General features: G+C 46.0%; 1 protein-coding gene across 1 annotated transcript in view; it reads right to left on the minus strand.

Annotated features, from left to right (window-relative positions):
- MAU2 (MAU2 sister chromatid cohesion factor) overlaps window positions 1-21,468 on the minus strand; it is a 2,634,229-nt gene that overhangs the window by 2,454,335 nt on the left and 158,426 nt on the right. The window lies entirely within an intron of this gene.

A 21,468-nucleotide genomic window follows, 5' to 3' on the forward strand; every position in this document is an offset into this window, starting at 1 on the left:
ACCGACTAGTGACGTCGTGGTCTGGGCCTAGGCATGGAATACAGTAAGAATGAAAATCCTTATGAGGTATTTGCTTCCCACAAGAAATACAATTATTAACTTTTTTTGACATCGGTCTGAGGCAAGAAAAAATTTTCCAACGGGGTACTTAGCTTTATTGAAGACCGGTTCTGAAATCAAATTTGAAATCTCAGGAGTCGGCCAACCGGCACTTGCAAACTGCTTTTGCTTCAGGCACCGCGCGGCAAGAAAGACTTAAGAAAATGGCGTCTGCTGCATCTTTTATACTCCTGGCACACTGACGTCAGGGAAAAGGCGACAGCAACCGACGCCAGACCAGGACTTTGGAATTCGGGTAGCCTGCCAGCAGGATAACCCAAGTGTAGACTGCAATAGTGAAACACAAACATCAGATGCAGTGACTTATCCACTTTGAAATGGTCTGCTTTGAAATAGCCTTTCCTTCTGATCCTGCAGCATATGTCACTAGTAATTGCTCAGTTTTTCTTAGAGCTTTAGTCCTGCTCAAGTAGAATCTTAGCTGTCTGTGTACGTCCAAGGAATGCAGAATTCTCTCCCCTTTGTTCTGCAGACTTGGATAAAAGGTTGGCAAATGAATAGTTTGGTTAAGAGCCACATTGGAGACCACCTTAGGCATAAAAATAGGATTTGTCCTCAGACACCCTGTCTGGGTAAAATATGATAAAAGGCTCTACAGCCATGAGGGCCTGCAGCTCTGAAACTCTTCTTCCTGAAGTAATTGCTAGTAGCAGAGCTGCCTTCCATGTTAAGAACTTTATATCAGCAGTAGCAGCTGGTTCAAATGGGGGCAGGGTGAGCTTTTCCAACACATAATTGAGGTCCCATGCAGGTAATGGTGATTATCTAGGAAGCCTTAAATTTTTGGCTCCTCTAAGATACTGCTTTAGTAAAGGCTGAGAAAAGATTGGTGGCTGTGTTGTAATGAGCCGAAATGGCAGAGGCATGGATTTTAATAGATGAGAAAGACAGGCCTTTGTCAAACATCTCAGTTAAATAATGTAATATCAGAGGAATATTTGGTTCTGCTGTATCTGTTCCTTGTGCTAGAGTCAAAGCACAGAATCTCTTCCATTTATCAGCATAAGATTTTCTAGTACTAGACCTTCTGGCTTCCAAAATGACATCCATCACAGCTTTACTGAGAGATGTTGTTTGTATAACTACATGATCAGCCATGCTGCCAGGTTCAGTGTCTGGAGTTGATCGTGCAGGATCAGATTGTTTTGCTGGTACAGTAGTTGAGGTCTTTGAGGTAAGATCCAAGCTGGCTACTGGAGACAAGTTCCTTAGGACTGGGTACCAGTACTGGCAGGGCCAGTCTGGGGCAATTCGTATCTTTGGTTTCTCGTCTGACTTTTAGGAGGACCTTGGGAAGAGGAGGCAGAGAAGGAAAGACGTTTTTCCAGCTGAAGGATAGGTTGTCCACTTTCCATGCTTGTGTGTGTTAAGTCCTTGTGCAGAATCTTTTCAATTGATAATTTCGAGGAGAGGCAAATAGATCTATGTCTGGGCTCCCCCATTTCTCTATTATCTTGAAGACTTGTGGATTTAGTTTCCACTCGTAAGGATCCATAAGGTTTCTGCTTAAATCGTCTGCCAGAGTATTTTGCTTTCCTGGCAGGAATTGAGCTTGAAGATGCCCCACAGTGCCATGGCTAATCTTAAAAGGGGGTAAGTGTGTGTGCCCTCTTGCTCGTTTATATACCACATGACCGTGGTGTTGTCGGTCTTTATTAGTAGTTGTCCTGGATGAAGCAAGTCCTTGAAGGGTGTTGGGGCATTTTGAACAGCTAGCATCTTTCGGGTTGATGTGTAGATGCATTTGTTTTGGGGTCCATATGCCCCGAATACATCTTCCTGTCATGTGGGCCCCACAGGCATAATCTGATGCGTCTGTTAAGGTTTGGTTGGCAGGGGGTAGAGTGAAGGCCCGTCCTATGTTTTGGTGACATACCTTGGCCCACCACAGAAACTCCTGTTGTAGGCAGGGAATGAGAGGAATCATTGTTTCCAGACTGTGACAATGTCGACTCCATAAACTTATGTACCACTGAAGTTTCCTCATATGCAGTCTTGTATATGGAATCAGTAGGATGCAGGATGCCATGAAGCCCAAAGCCTGCAGAATTGGTCTTGCAGATAACTGGGTTTTTGTTGCCATCAGTTTGAAGTAAGTAGTCCATTGCCTTTGCTCGTCTGGCATGAGGTAAGCCATCTGGGCAGTTGTATTCAAGCTTGCACCCAGGAATGCTATCTTTCGAGAGGATACCAGTTGTGAATTTCCGTTTATTGTGTACCCTAGGCATGTTAGAAGCCTTTTCACAAATGCCAGGTGTCGAAGAATGTCCTTGTTCTCTGCTTGAATGAGACAGTCGCCCAAGTAAGGGTATATTTGTATACTTACTCTGCAAAATGCAATTACTGGTGCCAGGCACTTTGCAAAGACCCTGGGCGCAGTAGATAAGCCAAAGGGCAGTGCAGAGAATTGGTAATGCATTAAGCCAGCCTTGAATCGGAGGCATTTTCTGCATGAGTGTCTTATTGGGAAATGCGGGTATGCCTCTTTTACGTCTGTCACTAGCCAAGCGTTCTTGCCCAGCATGGGCAGAAGCTGCTGCAAAGTCAGCATTTTGAATTTTGGAATGTCCAGGTATGTGTTCAAAAAAATCGATAAATCCAGTATTGGCCACCCGGCCTTGCCCTTTCTGGGTACCAAAAACAGTCAAGTAAAAAACTTGTCTTTTTTCCTGTTCTGGCTGAATGGACCCCATATCATTGAGACGTAACCTGTTTCTGTGCCTCTGCCCATTGATTTTTTGGCAGATCAGGCCAACCATTTGCCATTGACAGAGTGTGGAAGTGGAATCTGTACCCCTGTGATACTATGTTTAGTACCCACTTGTCCTGGGTTAACAAATGCCAATTTTGAGCAAACCGTGCTAATTTTCCCCCTAAGGGTGCTGTCAAAAGATAAGTGCTTGGTGTAGGCAGAGAGAAGTCATTGGGGCTGTTTGTGTAGGTTTGCACGTTATTTCCTCCAGATTTGGAGGTAGAAGCGCCCCCCACTGCTTTGACCTGTATGAAACTTGAGCCTGCTATCTGGAACCCTTAGGGCATCTGGATTTGCCACTTTGAGCTCTGTCTGACACAGGAAAGGACCAATTTTTTGTAGGCCAGTGTCTACTGAATCTTGGTGGCTGCACTTGTAAGAAGTCTAACAGTTTAAACAGACTTAGCTTGGTCTTCCATTTTCTTTAAAACCTCTTCTGTCTTAATACCAAACAGAGTATCATGCTGTAAAGGTGCATCTAGCAATTTAGCTTTAACATGATCAGGCAAATTTTGTTCTTTTAGCCAGGCATGTCTCCTAATCACAGATCCAGCAACTGCGGCCCTGCAGGAGACCTCTAAGGAATCAAAACCACATTGCAAATTATGCCTTCCAACCTGTTCAGTTCCATGTAATTGCTGCAATTCTTAATTTTCTGCACATTCAGAAATCATTTTCTGTTTCAGCAATCCCATAACATGTTGTTGGTACTTAATCATATGAAATTGACAGTTTAAGGCCCCGATTGCCAAGGTTGCAAATGTATAGACCTTTTTTCCCCCATCTGTCCAGTGCCCTTGAATCTCTGTCAGAGGGGGTAGGATTTTTTGCTGTTGAGGCCTCAACTCCCTTTGGACCCTGTGAAATAGTTTCAGGATCAGTAGCAGGGTTTCTAAACAAAATTTATGCAAGTCAGGGACCCTGTAATATCTGTCAGGCTTACTGGGAGCCAGGGGGTAAGGAGTTAGGTGTCGAGCTTGACTCCGAAAACATACCATCCACAATTTCTAAAACAGGGGGAATGGCTAAACGCCTGTGCTGAGGGAGGAGGAAGAGAAGGAGATCCCTGAGCCTCTTTTTATTGAGAAATCTTGACTCTCCCAGTGAAAATGCTCCCTCAAAGTATGCAAGGTTTCTCCAAATGAATAATCCTCAGGAGGAGATGGCAGGCTCCTCTGCATCAGAATCCTCATAGGGAGGTATAGATAATTCCTGATCAGAAGAGGAATCAGAAGAAATAGAAAACTGATCTGAAGATTCATAATCAGTGTTTTGCCTAGGCCTCTTCTCTGGAGGGGGATAGGTACCACCGATCATGGTAATAAGGTCTTCGCCCATTTTGATCAGCTGTGTTTTAGGCATAGAGGCCTGTGCACGTGGCTCATGCGTCGTTTTTTTTTTAGTTTTAGAAGTTGCTTTTGACTTCGGTTTTGCAGCTGTCGGTTTGATATACAAATGTTGAGGCCTGAATACACCCTCAGAAGCCGGTGCCTGCTCAGCGGCTCCGGACCCATCCGAGGGAGATACATCCATCTGTCCAATACTTTCAGCATCTTTTGGCATGCCGGACTCCACATGGGTTTCGGTAAAGGCCTGCGACTCGAAGGTAGCGGGTATCAGGGACTGCAAAAGCACCTCACTGAGTACCGGCAAACCGGTGACTGCCTTAGTAGAAGCTTCGTCGGTTTTGGATCTCGACTGGCTATCTCTGTCCTTTTCTTTGCGTTGTGTACTCCGTTAGTTGGACTGCTATCAGACATTTCTGGGTAATTAAATCTGTTTCCAAAATACTATAATGCAAAAATATACAGATGCTTAATAGTGCGTTGGTTAAATCTAGCACAAAACCGACAGCCAGGCACGTTGTGATCAGGGCCTAGGCAAGAAACACAATATAAATGGAAATCCTTATGAGGTATTTGCTTCCCACAAGTAATACAATTATTAACTTTTTCTGACATCGGTCTGGAGCAAGAAAAACATTTCCCCAACGGGGTACTTAGCTTTAGTGAAGACTTCAGTTCTGAAACTCAAACTCTAATATTTCAGTAGTCGACCAACCAGCACTTGTGAAATCCTTTTGCTTCGGCAGCAAGAAAGACTAAAGAAAATGGCGTCAGCTGCATGTTTTATACCCCCGACGACCTGACATCATGGAAGAGATGACAGCAACAGAAAGAACCCAAGACTTTGGAAGTCAGGCCAACTGAAAGCAACCAGCCAGCAGATTACCTAAATATAATGACTGCAACAGTGAAACACGAAGAACATCTTATAGCTCCCTAAAGAAAGATGATACAAGTGGGGAAGAGGGTAGGAAACCAGGACTGCAACAGTGAATACACTAACACTGTACATTTATACACAAATGTACAATGTTCGTGTTTCACTGTTGCAGTCAACTGTGGGAGGAGGATTCCCAAATCTGAGGAGAGGGGTGGTAGGATTAGTAAGAGACCTAGGAATGGGTCAGCATGCCCTGCAGAACTGCAGAAGCTAATCCTGCCCTAAGCTTCGAAAATAGAGGTAAGGTGGTAATGCTTTGTAAAAGTATGGACAAGTCCAGGTGGTAACTTCCAGGATGTCCCTGGTGGGCACTTTTCTGAGGAATGCTGTGGAAGTGGAGGCTGCCCTACTGGAATGGGTTCAAATGAACTTTGGGGGGGGGGGGGTCCCATGCAAACTGTAGCAGAAATGGATACAGTGCGATATCTATTTGGAAATGGTTTGTTTGGAAATGGGCTTCCCCTCTGCCCCTGGGGCAAAGTTGACAAGTAGTTGGCCTGTTTTCCTGAAGGATTTAGTACGGTCCAGATAGTATCTGAGCTGTCTGTGCACATTGAATGAGTGCAGAATTCTTTACCATGTGTTTTGAGGGTTAGGAAATAAGGTGGGTAGACGTATGGCCTGGTTGAGAGTTGCACTGAATACCACACCTTCTGCATAAAGCAGGGATTAGTCCTTAGGGAGATGCTGTTTGCATGGAAGATGAAGGCCTCAATGGCCATCAGTGCCTGAAGTTGTGAAACCCTTCTGGCTGAGGTGATAACTAGGAGAAAAGCGGTCTTCTAGGAGAGGCATCTTAGTTCTGCTTAAGTAGCCAGTTTGAAGGGTGGTAAAGTTAGTTTTTCCAAAACAATTCGGGTCCCAGGCTGGAGTGGGAGGCCTTCTGGGAGGTCTAATATTATAAGCCCCTCTGAAGAATTGTTTTAATCAAAGGATGGGAGAAACAGTTGTGTACATTTACCATAAATGTAGATGTTGGAGTGTATTCACTGTTGCAGTCATCACACTTGGGATATCTGCCTATAAGTAGCCCTCAGTCGGCCCGAATACCAGGGCCTTAGTATTCCTGTGGACACGGTTGTGGCTTCCATGACGTCAGGGGATATAAAAAAAAAAGGCAGCCAAAGTCATTACATCAGTTTTTCCTGCCTCAAATGTCAGCAGCCGCCAAATAGGGAGCTAGTAAATGGTGTGGAAACCACCACCAGTAAAAAGTAAATGCCAATACCAATAGGAATAGCCATAGAGAGGAGAGAGAAACTGAGGAAACCAGGACTGCAACAGTGAATACACTAACATCTACATTTATGTTAAGTGTACACAAAACTGTTCTACGTTCTGCACATTTCACTGTTGCAGTCATCACACTTGGGTTGATTCCAAAGCTGAGGAGGGGTGGAGACAGTCAAGAATAGAGTTAGGGCTGGCTAGTAGGCCCTGCAAAACTGCTGTAGCAAATCTTGCCCTGGATGTGGAAAAGATAGGCAAGTGGTAATGCTTGGTGAAGGTGTGTACAGAACTCCAGGTTGCAGCTTCCTGAAGGTCCCTGGTAGGGACTCCCCTGAGAAATGCTGTAAAGAGAGAAGTAGCTCTAGTGGAATGTACTCTGACCCCCCCCCCCCGAGGGGTTCGTTTTCCATGGGGCTTGTAGCAGAAATGGATGCAGTGTGCTATCCATTTGGAAATGGTTCATTTTAAAATGGCCTTGCCCTCTGCCCTGTTGCAAAGCTGACTAGCAGCTGGTCAGATTTTCTAAAAGGCTTACTCCTATCAAGGTAGAAACTGAACTGTCTGTGCATGTCCAAAGTGTGCAGGATCTTTTCCTCTTTATTCTGAGGGTTAGGGAAGAAGGTCGGCAAATGGATGGAATGGTTTGGGGCCACACTGGACACCACCTTAGGCATAAAGGACGGGTTAGTCCTGAGGGAAACCCTGTCAGCATGGAAAATAATGAAGGGTTCCACAGCCATCAGTGCCTGTAGCTCACTCTTCTACCTGAAGTGATAGCTAAAAGCAAGGCTGTTTTCCAAGAGAGAAATTTTACTTCTGCTGAAGCAGCAGGATCAAAAGGGGGAAGAGTGAGCTTTTCCAGTATAAAGTTAATGTCCCAAGCAGGGGTGGGTGCAATCCTTGGGGGCCTTAAGTTGTTAGCCCCTCTAAAGAACTGTTTGATGAGAGGGTGAGAAAATAGAGGTGGCTCAGTATTGCAATGAGCCGAAATGGCAGAGGCATTAATCTTAATGGAAGAAAAGGATAGGCCTCCGTGGAGTAGCTCTACTAGGTAATCTAGGATTAGAGGTAAGGAGGACACTGCTGTGTCCTTTCCTTTAGACTGAATCCAAGAACAATATATTTTTCACTTTTCCGCATAGGATTTCCTAGTACTAGACCTTCTGGCTTCAAGAATGACGTCCAGCACCTGTTTACTTAGGGTTGCTGGTGGAGTATTCAAGGAATAAACCATGCTGCAAGATTTAGGGTTTGCAATTGTGGATGCAAAATCTAGCCCTCCTGCTGTTACAGCAGGATAGGGTTCTGGTGAAGGTACCAGGATGGCACCATTGTTAGGCTGCAGAGTGGGTACCGGTGCTGGCATGGCCAGTCCACGGCAATCAGAATTGTCCTTGGCCTGTCTTTTTATCTTTTAGTAGTACATAAAGGATAGGGCACCCACCTTCCAGGCCCTGCTGGGAGGGTTCCTGGTGCAAAACTTGCTTAACTGGTGGTTGTGGGTGAAGGCAAAGAGATCCACCTCTGGGGTTCCCCACCTCTGGATCAGAAGGTTGAAGGTGATGGGTTCCAATTTCCACTCGTGTGGGTCTAGGAGATTTCTGCTTAAGTCTGCCAGTGAATTTTATTTGCCTGGCAGGAATTGAGATTGAAGATGGACTTTGATGTCCAAAGCTGTGATCCACAGAGTCATGGCTAACCTGCACAGGGGATAAGAATGGGTTCCCCCTGCTTATGTACCACATAACTGTGGTGTCTGTTTTTATCAGCAGTTGTCCTGGAAGGATTAGGTATCTGAAAGCTGTCAAAGCATTCTGTACAGCTAGCATCTCACTTAGGTTGATGAGCAGGAGAATTTGGCTTGGGCTCCAGTGGCCCTGAATGCATTTGCCAGCCATGTGAGCCCCCCCATGCATAGCCTGATGAGTCTGTGGTCAAGTGTTTGGGCGGCGTGGGGTAGAGTAAAATTGAGTCCCTTGTTGTGGTTGCATGCTTCTACCCACCAAAAGAACTCTGCCCTCAGACAAGGTATGATAGGAATGACTTAAGGTCCTGAGAATGTTGGCACCAAAGACTTAAGTACAATGAAGTTTTCTCATATGCAGTCTTGCATATGGAATTAGAAGAATACATGAGGCCATGAACCCTAGGACTTGCAGTTAGCTGGGGTCTGCTGGCCATATACTTGAAATAGTCTGTCAGACAGACCTGTTTTTCAGACGTGAGAAATGCCATCTGGGAAGTTCTGTCCAAGTTTGATCCCAGGAATACAATCTTTTGACTGGGCACCAGTTGTGATTTCTTTTCGCTGATTGTATACCCCAATGAAGTGAGAAGGCTTTTTACAAATACCAGGTGCTGAAGCAGCAATTCTTGATTTTCATCCTGAAATCAGGCAGTCGTTCAAGTACGGGTAAATTTGGATATTTCTCTGCCTGCAGTATGCAATGGCTGGAGCCAGGCATTTTGTGAATACCCTGGGCGCAGTAGATAAGCCAAAGGGAAGTGCCGAGAACTGATAATGCATAGATCCTGCCCTGAAACGTGGTTATTTCCTGCATGATTCCCTGATGGGGGTGTGTAGATGAGCTTCTTTTAAGTCTATGGTGACTAACCAGGCATCCTTGGCTAGCATAGGCAGAAGCTGTTGCAGGGTAAGCATCTTGAATTTTGGGACCACCAGGGAGGTGTTGAGAATTGAAAGATCCAGGATTGGGAGCAAAGAGCCCTCTTTCCTGGGTATCAGGAATAGTCTGGAGTAGAAACCCTGACACCTTTGTTCTACTGGAACTGGCTGAATAGTCCTGATGTTCAAGGAAGCACTTGGTTTTGAGCCTCTGCCCACTGGTTTGGGGGAAGGTCTGGAAACCTGCTTGGGGTTGGCAGTGAATGGAAATAAAATTCGTACCCCTGGGATACAATGTTGAGGACAAATCGGTCCTGAGTGATGGGCATCCATTTTATTGCATGAAGGGCAAATTTTCCTCCTAGGGGCACAAGCAATTGGGCAGGGCTGTGAAGTAGAGTTGAGAAGTCATTGTGAACTATTTCCATAGGGAGGTGGCTTACCACTCCCTGTTTTAGGGGTGGGAACACTCCCATTGCTTAGATCTCTGCATACCCTGAAATTGTAATCTGGGTGCTCTATTTCCCCTGGGTCTTGTTTGCGAAGGCCTGGAGGGGGCTGGAAAGGACCAGTGTTTTGAAAGGCAATGCCTACTGAATTGAGGTGGTTGCACTTGTAAGAATTCTTTAACAGTTTGCATAAATTTAGCTTTTTCTTCCATCTTTTTAAAAACCTCCTCTGCTTTGGTGCCAAACAAAACATCCTTATTTAAAGGAGCGTCTAGTAATTTGGATTTGACATGATCTGGCAAAGTCTGCTACTTCAGCCAAGTATGCCTTCTCAGTACAGAGCCAGTGACTGCAGTCCTGCAAGAGGAATCTAGGGCATCAAAACCACACTGCAAAGAAAGTTTACTAGCTTGGTTTGCAGAATGCATAAGTTCTTGCAAATCTTCATTTTCTGCACAAATATTACCATTTGTTGTTTATTGGGTTCCAAATTATCTTGCTGGCACTTCAGCATGTGAAACAGGCAATTCAATGCCTTGATAGCAAGAGTTGCAGAGGTATATACCTTCTTACCCCATCTGTCTAGAAAGCTCTGGAATCCCTGTCCAAAGGAGTAGGACTTTTTGGCTGTACTAGCCTTAATACCTTTACGTCCCTGGGAAATTCTCTGATCAGCAGTAGGATTCTTGAAAAGAAACTTGTGGGAATCAGGTACTCTGCAGTACCGGTCAAGCTTCCTAGGAGCCGGAGGTAAGGTGTTTGGAGTACGACTGGATACCATGGAAAACATCCACAACATCCAGGACAAGGGGAATAGCTAAAGGCCTGTGCTGAGGTAGCTCTAAAAATTCCCCAGAGTCTCTTTTTGGATTGAGGATAGTCTTGGCATTCTCAATGGAAATGCTCTCAAAGTATGCAAGATTTCACCAAAAGAGATCCTCTGGAAAGGAGGCAGAGGGAATGGAATCCACTGCATCTGAATCCTCATAGGCTGATAAGGGCATGTCCTGATAAATCAGAAAGGTCAGTGTCACTGGACTCTTGGTCTGTAGAATCAGAAGGTAAATGAATTATTGGTCTCTTAACAGGGGAAGGCTGGCTGCCCCTAATTAGTGTTACAAGGTCTTCAGCCATTCTAAGAATTTGTTTTTTTAGCATGGGGGCCTGAGCATGCTCTTTGGTAGTCTGTTTTACAAGCATAGTGCACACTCTGGGCCTAAGAAACTCGGTAGTTTTGGCTAAAAAAGTTTGATTCGTACATTCATAGGGTGGAAAACACCCTCAGAAGCCGGTGCCTGCACAGCGGCTCCGGACTCAAAGACACATCCACTGGTACCATAGACTAAGAAACATCTCGTGGCATCCGAATGGGTTTCAGCAGAGGCCTATGAATTTACAGAAGCGGGTATCCAGGGCTGCAAAGGCACCTAACTACCACTGGACTGGGGACTAGCTTAACGGAAGATTGGTCGGCAGTTTTGGGCCTATGCATCTGTTGGTCTTTATCCTTACGTTTTTTCGGAAGATCAGTAGTCGGATGGCTTACCAAAGCCATTTCAGAATATGGAGATAGAGTGCAAAAGTTTACCAGCAAAAATAGCCTGATGATAAATGGTTCGGGTGTTATACAAGGCACAAAACAGACAGCAAGGGACGTCGTGGTCTGGGCCTAAACAGGTGACGCAGTAATAATGAAAATGAGGTTTTTGATTTTCCACAAGCTGGACAACAACTTTTTTTCTTGTTCTAACCGATGTCAGAAAAAGGATCCCCAAAGGGGTACTTAGCTTTAGAAGACTTCAGGATTATCAACCCGAAAAATGAAAATTTCAGGTGGCGGCCGGCACTTGCAAACTGCTTCGGGCACCTCCTCGGCAAGAAAGACTGATGTAATGGCGTCGGCTGCCTGTTTTTATACCCCCTGACAACCTGATGTCATAGAAGAGAAAGCATCCAATGCAGAAATATTAAGACTCTGGTATTCGGGCAGGAAACCCAAGTGTGATGAAGGCAACAGTGAAACACCAAGAACATCAGGGGCTGTTCTGCATCAAAATGAGCTGAAATGGCTGAAGCGTGGATTTAATAGAGGGGATAGAGAGGCCACTAAGTAGCTCTGCTAGGTAGACCAGGATAAGAGAATAGAAGGTAGTGAGGAATTGCTCCCTGTAGAATGGCTCCAGGAGCAGAATGTTTTTCATTTTCCTGTGTAAGATTTTCTGGTGCAGGGCCTTCTGGCCTCTGTGATAATGTCTAGGACCGGTTTGCTTAACAGCGGCCTCTTCCTTGCCTTTAGAGTATTATCCATGCTTACAGTTTGAGGCTACAAGTCTGGGTGCAGCACTCTGATATTATGGGAAGCTGCCTGGGAGGCTGTAAGATCAGGCTGCATAATAAGGGATACCAATGCTGTCTGGGCCAATCTAGAGCAATGAGGATGGCCCTTGGTCTCTCCTCCCTTATTCTGATCAGTACCTTGGGAATAAGAGGCAGAGGAGGGTATAAGAGGCAGAGGAGGAAATGCATACAGAAAAGGTGCTCCAAAGAAAGGTCAAGGCATCCACCTTCCACGCGAAGTGGTGATACTCCCTGGTACATAATTTTTTTCAGTTGATTGAGATGCGAAGCAAAGAGATCCACCTGCGGAGTCCACCACGTCGGAGTGATTTGTAGAAAGATTTTCTGTGCAGCTGCCCATTCATAGGGGTGCAGTAAGTTTCTGCTCAAGTGGTCTGCCAGGGTGCTGTTTATCCCTGGTAGGTATTGGGCTATCAGGTGTAGTCCCATGGAAGCAGCTGTCAGCCAGACGTTCATGGCTAGTCTGCATACAGAGTAAGACTGGGTCCCTGCCTGTTCGTTGATGTACCACAGTAATCTGGTGTCAATTTTAATGGAGAACCCCTGGCTTGAGACGGGATTTGAAGGATGACGGAGCCTTTTGTTCTGCAATCATTTCCTTCTGTATGATGTGTAAGGGAAGGTGCTGGGTATCCCAAAGACCTTGGGTGCATCTGCCTTCTAGGGAAGTGCCCCATGACATGTCTGACGTGTCGGTGGTAATGGTACGCCCAGCTGGGCATAGGGTGAAGGAAAGACCCTTGTTCTGGCCATAGACCCCTGCCCACAAGAGAAACTCTGTCCTTGTACAGGGGTTCAGAGAAGGAGAGGTCTCGAGATTGAGAGTATTGACACCAAAGGTTCTTTAGGTACCACTGACATTCTCATGTGAAGCCTGGCCAGAGGAATTAGAAGAATGTCAGATGCCATGTATCCCAGGGCTAGTAAAGTTGTGTACACTTACCATAAAAGTAGATGTTAGACTGTATTCACTGTTGCAGTCATCACACTTTGGTTATCTGCCTGCAGGTAGCCCTCAGTCGGCCTGAATACCAGAGACTTGAGTATTTCTGTCTCTGTTGCAGTCGCTCCAGATATGACGTCAGGGGTATAAAAACAGGCAGTAGACGCCATTACATTAGCTTCTCTTCCCCAAATGTCAGGAGCCCCCCCAATAGGGAGCTAAGCTATGGTGGAAAAAACACGACCAGTAAAAAGTAAATACAAATACCACTGCAAGGGGTGAGTAGTATACAAAGAGTAGAGAGAGAGAGAGAGAGAGAGGGGGGGGGGGGAAGAGACAGAGAGAGAGACTCTTTTGGAAAGTTCCTGTGTTGCCCATTTCCTTTCTTGGATAAAGGGAGGCTTCTTTATTCACCAGTGGCAGTGGGGAGCTTAGAGCAGCCCATCTATCCCTGGAGGAGTGTTCCCAGCACAAGAATATGGTAGTCTATTGGCTGTTTTGGTCCAATTTCTAGCTCTTTCAAGTCCCCTTGTATAAAACCCACTTAAGCGCGATTTTGCGCATAGCGCAGCATCGGGCAACGCCGCTTAATTGAGTTTAAACCATTCATAGGTTCATAGGTTTATACTAGGCTATCTGCCCTAAGGCATTTATAAGCCTAGCCCAAATTTTTGTGGCTTACGCCACCCCTTATAGTCGCTTGCTCTAGTGGTTTTGGTGGATTTGGATTTTTTGAGGTGGAGCATGTCCATTAATTCCAGGTTGGACATGGCCTTGTATGTCAGGCACATGTCACCTCTGAGCAGACGGTATGCGACTGAATAGAGCTGGAGTTTCTTCAATCTGGCAGCATATGACAGATTTTTGAGTCCCTTTATCCTTTTGGTGAGGAACTTTTGGGGTCTCTCCAATTGCTGCAGATGTCGGGTGAGATGCATCCCGAATGGGGCATTGTACTCGATCATTGGTCTGATAAGTGAAGAGTACAGGGGAACAATGACCTCACTAGATCTGGATGTGAATCCCTTCATGATCAGGTGGGCAATGTAGAAGGTCTTTCTAACCACTTTAGCAATGCGAGTGTCAAAAGAAAGGCCACTGTCAACCTGGGTCCCCAGGTCCCTGATAACCTCTTCTGTGCTTAGTGGATTGCCACCTATATGGTAGCTTGGGGTTACCTTGTTTTTCCCGAAGGGTATGACTATACATTTTTGGCGTTTAACTTCAGGCCATGGCTCTGGCACCAGCTATCTGTTTCCGTGAGTCCCTTCTGAAGGATATCCGTGTCCGATGCACTTTCCACTACGGCGCCCAGTTTGCAGTCGTCTGCAAACTTTGTCAGCCAAAGTCCTCCCATGTTGGCCTGTACTTCTGAGAAGTAGATGCCAAACAATAGGGGGCCAAGGACCGAGCCCTGTGGGACACCACTTGTGACCGGCTTGGAGTCTGACACAGCGCCAGCAACTCTAACCCTGTGGGTTCTGTCCTTAAGCCAGTTTGCAACCCATCTTGTGACATATGGGTTTACATTTAAGCTGGTAAGTTTTTCTACAATACCTGAGTGGGGTATTGTGTCGAAAGCCTATGCAAGGTCAAGGTAGGCTGTATGGACTGCCTTTCCCTCATCAATGGCCTTGGTGACTGTTTCGAAGAAGTCGACCAAGTTCAAAAGGCATGATCTTCCCTTGACAAAGCCAAACTGGGTCGGGTCCAATGTCTGCAAGTCCCCTATATCTTTGTTTATGAGCTCCATTATGATCCTCTCCATAGCTTTGCAGACTAGACTTGTTAAGCTTATGGGGCGGTAATTACCAGGGTCTGTAGAGGTGCCGCCTTTGTGGAGTGGGACCACAGTTGCCGTACGCCACTCCTTGGGCACGTAATCCTGTGGTAAGGCTGAGATTAAACAGCTGCCTTATGTGCGGGTTTAATTCCTCATTTAGCTCGTGTAGCACACAGCTGGGGACACCATCCGGTCCCATTGATGCTGTGTTTTTAGCTTTAGAGAGAGCAGCTTTCACCTGCGCATTTGAGATGTCCGGGAGGCTACACTCGGCTGGGATAGTTATCTCTCCTTTAGGGGGGAGAGGGGGGTGAAGTTTGCACTGAACCTGTCTGCCAGTATGTTGGCAATGTCTGTGGGTTCAGTGATTTTGTATCATTTTGGACTAATTCTGAGCATATCTGGGAGTTTCCACCCAGGTTCCTAACATAGCTGAAAAAGGCCTTATGATTGTCCTTTGAATCCATGGCAATTTTTCTTTCAAAATTGGCCTTAGTTGATTTTATGAGTGCTCGTATTTTTTTTACTAATAATGATCAGGGGTGACTTCCCTTTTATGGATTTTGTTCTATCATGTAATAGCTTTCTCCTCTTATTGTAAAGTTTGTTAATGGCTGGGGTCCACCAGACTGGACACTTGCCCTTTGTGGAAAGAGTCTTGGTTTTATTTGGGATTGCCTGATCCATGCAGTCCTGGAGGTGTTCATATAAGGCATTTGTAAGGGCTTCCGCATCTTGGGTTGTGGTTTCCACTGGCTCAGGGGCCTTGAAGGATACCACACCAGTCTTGAGTAGTGTGAAGTTTGCTTTAGAGAAGTTCTTCACTATGGTCTTTTTTGTTTGGGGTGGGGGCGGGATGTGGATTTCCAGTGAGATTAGTTTATGATCAGATCTCACCAATGAGGGATATACTTCCGGTGTGGAGCATTTTGTCCCCATGTTTGTGACAATGAGATCTAGTATATTTTCTCCTCTCGTGGGAACAGTGACTAGCTGTTCCATGGCATTTGAATTTATGAACTCCAGGAACCGTTGGGCTAGAAAGTTAGGGCTTGAGTAATGTTCCCAGTCTATATTCGGGTAGTTGAAGTCACCCAATATGATGGTGTTTGGAGATACATTTATACCCTCCAGTGTCTTCAGGAAGGCTGTGTGGGGTTCCTGAGTTTGAGAGGGTGGCCTGTAGCATGCTACAATTTGTAGAGCAGTTTTGCCTATGGTTAGTTGCACCTGGATGGTTTCCGAAGCTTTGCGTTGCCACCAACCTGGAGGAGTGGGTATCCTTTATGAATATGGATACACCCTCCTTTTGTGGTGTGGTCCGGGTTTTGGGGCGGAACGCATGATATGAGGTAAAACCTAATAGTGCCGGGGTGCTCTCAGGAGCCTTGAACCAGGTTTCAGTTACAGCACAGACATCGATGTTCTCCATACTGAGAAGGGCCTCGAGTGCGTGCATTTTGAGATTTAGACTTCTGGCATTGAGCAGCATTACCCTCAGTTTCTTCCCATTTTGTTTTCTAGGGTGGTAGGTTTAGAATTTGAGCCTTGCCTAAAAAGGCACTATGGGGTGGCAAGAGCCTTAGCCAATATCCGGAATCCCAGGGTGACAGGTGCAAGCCGTCCCTTGAAACAGCGTGGCTTGTCAAGCATGTCATCCCAGGCAGACAGACACTGGATCCCCTTTGAATGACACCAGACATTAAGCCAATTGTTAAAGCTGATCATCTTGTCTCTATATTGTGGCATCATTCTTGGTGAAGGAAGGATACTGCTCAGGGTTAGGGTCATACCTGCCTGGGCTACATAATCAGAGAGCTCCTCTATGTCTCTTTTCATGTAGTCCAGGGAGGTACGTCTCAGGTTGTTCACACCAGCATGGACAATGACTGTCATATTTGTACTTGCCGTGGAGTGACCCGAGTGCTTGTGTTATGTGGCGGATTCTAGTGCCCGATAGGCAGCTTACTGTGACCCTCTCCTTGTTCAGCCTGGTGAGTGGGAGTGGGGCGTCAGTGTGTCTGACTATGGAGTCACCTATGACAAGTATGTTTGGTGTTGTATTTGGCCTTAAGGGCTGTGACTGCTTTGCACACTGCTTTTGTGGTTTATGTGTTGCTTGTGGGGTGTCTTGAGGTAGCAGTTTTTTGGGTGTCTGCTTTGGAGGCCTCTGCTGTTTAGGTAAATTTTTACTCAGAGCCTCCGAGTATGTCTTTGTGTGTTTATGTGTTTATGTGTTTGATTCAGTGGAGTGGTAGCATTATGTGAGGCTGGTTTTGTGGTGTGTGTAGTTGCCTTTTCCTCCTGTCTGGTCTTGCCAGTCCTGAGTTGAGAGAGCTCAGCCTCCAGTTTGGCTAAATAGCTGCATCTCTCGCAAGTATTTGTGTTATGTGGGAGGAGGAGAGGGCTGTCTGTGTACATGAGGCAGTTATAACATTGCCTCAAGATTCCCAGATTCACCAGCTGGACCGGAGAGAAGATTGACAACTGACCTTTGGACATGCTAGAATAATATTGGGAATTCCTTAATTGAAAATAAGGGCCAGTGGGGAGTGAGGGTGTAGTGCTTTTAATTTTTAGTGCTGACTTATATAATTGCTTTAGTGAGCAAGTGCCAGGTAACTTGAGTGCAATGTGTTACAAGTAACTAAATGCAAAAACATTCTCGGCTCTACAAAGTCTGCACTTCACTTTTTCCCTTAGAACGGATCTATTTCTCATAATAAACACCCTGTTCCTACTCTAAAGCCTGGCACTTGCTCACTAAAGCAATTATAAGTCAGCACTAAAAAATTAAAAGCACTACACCCTCACAAACCCCCCTTAAGTACCTTGTTCCCCAGTGGCCCTTTTTTCAATTATAAAGGAATTCCCAATACTATTCTAGCATGTCCAAAGGTCAGTTGTCAATCTCCTCTCCAGACCAGCTGGTGAATCTGGGAATCTTGAGGCAATGTTACAACTGCCTCATGTACACAGACAACACTCTCCTCCTCCCAACAAATTCCAACACATGAGAGATGCAACCATATAGCCAAACTGGAGACTAAGCTCTCTCAACTCAGTACTAGCGAAACCAGACAGGAGAAGGAAATCACATTCACTACAATTCCAGTCTCACATAGACCTACCACAACAGCAAACCAAACACACAAAAACATACTCTGAGGCTCTAAGTAAAAATTTGCCTAAGCAACTGAGACCTCCAAAGCAAACACCCAAGCAACCGCTACCCCAAATCACGTGCAACACACAGCTCACAAAGCCAGGTGTGCCGAGCAGTCACAGCACTGAAGGCTAAACCCACCTGATACACTTGTAATAGGTGACTATTGTCCGGCACACTGACATCCCGCTCACCAGGTGGAACAAGGAGAAGGTCACAGTGAGCTCCCCGTCGGGTACTAGGATCTGCCACATAACACAAGCACTCCGGTCACTCCAAGGCAAGTACAAATATGACTCTGTCATTGCCCATGCTGCTGTGAATGACCAGAGACGTACCTCCCTGGACTACATGAAGAGAGACAGAGGAGCTCTGTGAGCATGAAGCCCAGGCCGGTATGACCCTGACCTTGGGTAGCATCTTACCTTCACCAAGAATGATGCCACAATATGAAGACAAGATGATCAATTTCAACAATTTGCTTAAGTATTGGTGTCATTCAAAGGGGATCCAATGCCTGTCAGCCTGGGATGACATGCTCGACAAGCCACGATGCTTCGCTGGGGACAGCTTGCACCTGTCACCCCTGGGCTTTCGGATATTGGCAAAGGCTCTTGCCACCCCCCCTAGTGCCTTTTTTAGGCAAGGCTCAAAAGACAAACCCACCTCCATAGGTATCACAAGGGATAAGAAACTGAGCAATGCTACTCAACGCCAGAAGTCTAAACCTCAAGATGCACGCACTCGAAACTCTCCATAGCATGGAGAACTTCGATATCTGTGCAGTAACAGAAACCTGGTTCAAGGCTCCTGAGAGCACCCCAGCACTACCAGGTTTATACCTCATACCATGTTTTTCGGCCCCAAAACTTGGACCGAACCACAAAAGGAGGGTGTAGTATCAATATTAGTCAAAGATACCCACACCTCCAGGTTGGTGGCACAGCATGAAGCATCCGAGACTATCCATGTGCAACTAATAGTGGGTAAAACTGCCTTCCAGTTTATAGCCTGCTACAGACCACCCACCCAAACCCAGGAACTCCACTCGGCCTTTCTGAGAACACTGGAAAATATGAAGGTCTCTCCAAACACCATTATATTGGGCAACTTCAACTACCCAAACATAGACTAGGAGCATTACTCTAGCTCCAACACCCTAGCCCAAAGGTTCCTAGAATTTATAAACTCAAACGCTATGGAACAGCTTGTTACCACTCCCACAAGAGGAGAAAACATACTGGACCTGATCATCACCAACATGGGGACTCTATGCTCCAGACCAGAAGTGTAACCCTCACTGGTAAGATCAGACCATAAACTAATCTCACTAGATATTCACATCCCGACCCCACTCCCTGCCCAGAAAACCACAGTGAAAAACTTCTCTAAAGCAAATTTCACACTCCTCAAAACCGAGGTGGAATCCTTCAAAGCCCCCGGGTCTGTGGAAAGTACGGCCCAGACCGCAGAATCCTTCATAGAATGCGTTTATAAACTCCTTCGGGAATGCATGGATCATGCAATCCCAAACAAAACCAAGACCAAATCCTCCAAAGGCAGGCGTCCTGTCTGGTGGACCCCAGCCATAAACAAACTATACAATAGAAGGAGAAAGCTATTACATGATAGAGCAAAATCCCAAAAAGGGAAGGCATCTCTGATCAGTATTAGCAAAAAACTACGGGCACTCAATAGTCTAAGGCCAGCTTCGAGAGAGAAATTGCACAGGACACTAAGGATAATCACAAGGCTTTCTTTAGTTATGTTAGAAACCTGGGTGGGAATTCCCAGATATGCTCAGAATTAGTCCAAAATGACAAAAAATACACAGAACCCACAGACATAGCCAACATCCTAGCTGACAGGTTCAGCGCAAACTTCTCCCCCCCCCTTCCCCACCAAAAGGGCAAATATCTATCCCAGCAGAGTGCTGCTCCCCTGACATCTCAGATGCTCAGGTAAGAGCCGCCCTCTCCAAAAGCAAAAAACACAGCATAAGAATCAGACTGTGTCCCGGGCTGCATCCTACATGAACTCCAAGAAGAACTAAACCCAAACATAAAACTACTGTTCAATCTCAGCCTTACTACAGGATATGTACCCAAAGAGTGGCATACAGCAACAGTGGTCCCTCTCCACAAAGGTGGTGCCTCAACGGATCCTGGAAACTATCGCCCCATAAGCCTGACTAGCTTGGTCTGCAAAGCTATGGAAAGGATCATCATGGACCTCATAAATAAAGATATTGGGGACCTACAGACACTGGATCCTACCCAGTTCGGCTTTAAGGGCAGATCCTGCCTCTTAAACCTGGTCGATTTCTTTGAAAAAGTCACCAAGGCCAATGACGAGGGGAAGGTGGGCCACACAGCCTACCTGGACTTCGCAAAAGCCTTCTATACAATACCCCACTCTGGCATTATAGATAAACTCAACAGCTTAAACAATCCCCCATGTCACTAGATAGGTGGCAAGCTGGCTCAAGGACAGAATCCACATGGTTAGAATTGCTGGAGCCATGTCAGACTCCAAACCAGTTACAAGTGGCATCGCACAAGGGTCAGTCCTGGGACCTCTCGTTCGGTATATATTTCTCGGAGATACAGGCCAACACGGAAGGACTGTGGCTGACCAAGTTCGCAGATGACTGCAAACTGAGCGCCAAAATAGACTCTCCAGCCGACACAAGCATCCTACAAAAGGGCGTCATAGAAACTGACAACTGGTGCCAGAGCCATGGCCTCAAGCTAAATGCCAAATAGTGTATAGTCATTCCCTTCGGCAAAAAAAAAAAAGTGCCCACAAATTACCACATAGATGATAATCCATTAAGTACGGAAGAAATAATTAGGGACCTGGGTACCCAAGTTGATAGCAATCTCTCGTTCGACAACCACGTGGCCAAAGTGGTTAGAAAATCATTTTATATAGCCCACCTAATCATGAAGTGATTCACATCTAGATCATGGGAGGTCATCATGCCTCTTTACTCATCTCTCATCAGGCCCATAACAGAGTACAATGCCCCTTTTGGGATGCACCTTACCAGACACCTGCAGCAACTGGAATGACCCCCAAAAGTACCTCACTAAGAGGATCAAAGGGCTCAAATAGATGCCATATGCTGCCCGGTTAAAAAAAAAACTCCAGCTCTACTCAGTGGCATACCGCCTGCTCAGAGGCGATCTGTGCCTGACGTATAAAGCCATGTCCAACCCGGAATTAATGGACATGCTGCACCTCAGAAAATCCAAATCCCATCGAGCTACGTGCTCGAGAGACTTGAACCTCAGCACTGAAATAAATAGGGCATGCTGGAGGGATAGATTCATAACCCAGAGGTTCCCATCACTCTGGAATAAAATCCCAGTCCAGGTTAGGCAGAGTCCCTCACTGACTCTCTTCGAGAGGAATCTTGAGGACTGGATGGGAGATCGTAGATTTACTCCGGGTATCACTTCTGTCTCACTGTTAGACAGATGCACAGTATACTAACCTCGAAAAAGGGGATAGCAAAATTCATTTTAAAATGGGTGGCGAAAGCCAAATACACTCTGGCTAGGCTTGTAAATGCCCTAGGGCAGATAGCCTAGTATGAACCTATGAGAGAGAGAGGAGAGAAGAGAGATGGGGGGGGGGAGTAGAGAGACGAGAGAGGAAGGAAGGGAGAGAGGAGAGAGATAGAGGGGGGAGTAGAGAGAAGAAGGAAAGGAGAAAGGGCGAGAGAGAGAGAGAGAGGGCGAGAGAGAGGG

This window comes from Protopterus annectens, chromosome 13.part0 (assembly GCF_019279795.1).
Source record: "Protopterus annectens isolate FY-2018-M chromosome 13.part0, PAN1.0, whole genome shotgun sequence".
Lineage (NCBI taxonomy): Eukaryota > Metazoa > Chordata > Ceratodontiformes > Protopteridae > Protopterus > Protopterus annectens.